This window comes from Dysidea avara, chromosome 1, assembly GCF_963678975.1.
Source record: "Dysidea avara chromosome 1, odDysAvar1.4, whole genome shotgun sequence".
Taxonomy (NCBI): domain Eukaryota; kingdom Metazoa; phylum Porifera; class Demospongiae; order Dictyoceratida; family Dysideidae; genus Dysidea; species Dysidea avara.
The window spans coordinates 44,801,759-44,805,704 of NC_089272.1; positions in this window are offsets into that span (position 1 = coordinate 44,801,759).

Sequence of the window (3,946 nt, forward strand, 5' to 3'; positions counted from 1 at the left end):
ACAGTGGTATTGGTGAATCACTGAACTGAATGTACTAGCAATCACTCTATTTTGGTCACCACTACGTACAGTACAATATAATGCCTTTATCTGTTAATATATATGTGACCCAGTCTAGGAAAACCGGCCTTATCACCCATGTCAGCAGATTCGAATTTTCACCCAGGACACAAAGCTACATGAACAAACTATCTAATTCCACAATCAAAATCAGCTAGATTTCAGTGGTCTGGTTTTGCTGGGTGCTTTTCCCGAGCCCAGTGGAGATCTGTACATGCAGTGTGGGGCCTTAATGGAACTCTGGTCAGCCTGGGGATGACTGTATGTAGCTGTACAACTCTGTGGTGTTGAATAAGTACCTCTGCTGTGATTTTGCTTTAATTTTAACCAATTGTGATACCTGAATGGCCCAAAACTTGGCCTAATGCCCTAATCCATCTTCCTTTTCAATTTTCAACACCATCTTTCCCACCTTCCACCTCCCACCCCTTTTGGAGCTCGCCTGATACAGTCAACCTCGGTTTATAAACAATCTAAAATGGTGGGAAACTTAGTTGCTGGCTACTTGCACAATAGATGCTATGGAAGGTAAGGAATTGGTGTAATACGGGTGAAAATTTGGTACACATAGCTTCAATCATTGGTGAGTTACAACACACTAAATACTTAAAACAGGCGTTTCTCGATACTTTTAAATAGGTGATAAGACCAGTTTTCCCAGACTGGGTTACATTGCATAACACATCACAGTGGCTTAACTTGTCCACAGGTATCTCGTGATGTTAGAGGACGATTTAGGCACTGGAGAAAAAATACACAGTTGAAGTCATCAATGAAGGTCTGTCTGTAATACTATATCAGTTGTACACAATAAAACTGCTTTGTGGACAAATAATAATCATAACTGTAAAAGTTCATACGCTGAAAGCAACTTACATGTACCTCTCAAAACAACACTTAGTTTGATTGTACACACTAGTTAACTAATGAGGTATAGTAAGCTGAATGCTTAGCACTTCATTTAAACACAATCAATTTGAATGCGTCTACAGTTTTCATAACACCAGTTGCAGAGTCATTAACCATGAAATTGTACTCTGCAGTTTAAAAGTTCAATGTGGTTAAAGTAATCATGGATATTAGCAACTAATATGAATTCTGCAATTGAGTAAAAGTTTGTATGCAATAAAATTTTCTTCCATATGGAGAGATACAGAAAAGTTTGCCCCAAAATAAAAATAGTCTATGACATTTGCCTGCATTGTGTATTAGTTTTGCCAAATTAGCTAAAATCAAAGATTGACAATTGAACCTTATATGTTTCCTTGGGTTGACATGCTCTTTTAAGACGTGTGATTTGTATATACACATAATGTATAGTGCCAGAATCATACATAAGCTAAGAAACAGATCAGTAATAGTAAATACTGTAGTACGGTGAATGGTATAGGTGTTTTCTTGTGGTTTGCTATGTAGTTTACATAAAAATCTAGCATATGTTGCACCATGTATACCCTTTCATTCAATGCACTACAGGTGATGAACAGTGGTTAATAGAAGCTTAACTAAAAATCAACTTTTGTTTCAGATGATAAATTCTACATTTGATGCTAAAACTGCTTTGATAAGTGCAGAACATGCAGTAGCTGGCAAGATGAATGTTTAACACCAAAGAAATGTACGGATAACAATGACATAGGCAGTGCTGTCAATATTTCAGACTTCCTGTTACACAGAATTTCAGTAGCCTTCTTTGTGGGTCTCTGGTGGGATAGTGACTAGTATTATGCTTTTTCAATGTTGTTCAACTGTTTGTATGTATCATGGCAAAATGTCATGGCAAAATGACAAATTCTGAAACCATTCAGCGGCTGTTCTTTGTTTTTGTAGTAAAAACAATCTACATCTAACACCAAAAAAACTTATAAGAGTATGTATCTTTTTGCAAGTGTGTCAGCTGGTCTACACTCTGAAAACACAATATTTGCATTTCACATTAATACTTGATCTTTTCGTGCAGGGATCTGCATTGAACAGTAAAAATTCAAGCATCACAAGGTTTTCCAGAAATTCTATCATAATGAAGCACAAAGGCACTTTGTCAGGTAAGGAATGTAGTCTTGTAATAAGGTGTTTCAAATTGGAATCATTAAACTTTAGAAATATGTAACATTAATAAAATTGTATTTTTATGCACACAGCATTTATTATCGTATTGTTTTAATCATAGCATACAAAGTACAAGTGATGTTCTGCATGTCACTGAATCTACAGTATGTATGTAGCTACCTCATATAGCTACGTCATATATTTACTATGCAAAGTAAATATGTGACCGGATTTGCGAAAAGGTACCTTTTTCACACACAAATTTTGACCCATTTTTTGAACTTTAAAGCTGCATAACTCTTTGCTCATGGCATATACTTGCTTGAAACTTTCCATGAATGTAGCTACAGTATCTGGCTACATTTTTATACTAAGAGAAAGTTAATCAGTATGAGGAGTCAAGTGTTACATCATTTTGTTTGCTGGTATGTCAAATGTGTGGAAAAGGTACCTTTTCGCAAATCCAGTCACATATACTATTTAGTTCATAGTAGTTTTGTGGAAACTGACAAAAGGACTATATAGACTAAGTGTAGTGGTAAACATGTTGATGTTGATATCAAATGGTACAGTTGTACCATTTAAGTAGGAATCCAGGTGAAAATTTTGTGTACTGCCCAAAATTCCACCTTTAAAAACCATCCTAAAGATATCTTATGAGACTAAAATCACCTTTACGGATTAGTACTAGTCCATATAATACATAAAACAGCATTAAATACAACAAAACGCTTACAGGTGGCCAGATACAGAATTTTAAAGATCGCCAAAAACTTGAATTTTAGACTGACTGCCTGACTGCCTGACTGACCACAGTCGCAAGCCTAGAGGCCAAAAAAAGCAGTGCATGGCCACCATTTTACGCCACAATAACAAACTCACCAGTGGAATGTGCCTTTTGGGGTTCCAATGAGTGTGTGCCCTCTGTGCCTTAACTTTTCTTTTATCTTCAATCATGCTACTTGTCTTCTTCATCCAATGAAACCATATCAAGTCTAAGTAGCTAAAGTCTTTGAGCAGGCTGTAGGACCAGGTGTCCTACAGACCTTCAGCACTTGTGCTGTAAAGCATTAATAAATAAACTAGTGTCCATTTGGTTCTACTTGGGGTACTTAGAGATAATGAGTTACTCTCTAGGGATATAATTACATGAAAATAACAAGGAGAAAACATCCTGACCACCTGGTAGACTCCTGTAAGCGTTCGAGCGTAAATCGGATGGCTGCAGGTTCGAGGCTACCTAGGTCCAGTCATGGATTTTTTCTCCTTTCTCCAACTTTTCAAACACACCTTAAGTAGTTAAAGTCTAAGTAGCTAAAGTCTTTGAGCAGGCTGTAGGACCAGGTGTCCTACAGACCTTCAGCACTTGTGCTGTAAAGCATTAATAAATAAATAAATAAAAATCAAAGCATTAATTTTCTATATCAACACTTTCTTTAAGCAGCATAATAGACGCCACAAGATTATTTAAGGCGCTTAGACTATGCCACTGTATGGAGGCATAGATTATATTTTCCTTACTAATATAATCTATGATGGAGGCTAATGTATGGAGGTACTGGTACAAGATAGCTTTCATGATGCATCACAAGATTTTGCCATTCTTCATTCTACGCATTATCGATCTATCGATTGAAACCACAACCATGATGACACACCCCTTTTACGCTAGCTGTATTTCAGTGACCACACACCTTCAAGTTGGAAGGCTGACTTGAGGTACTCTAATAATCGATCGAAATCACACCCCTTTTTGGGTAAGCGCACATCTTTGCAGGCTGACTCGAGGTACTCTAATACAGCAGTCACCCTAATAGAACAGTCACATGTTTATAGC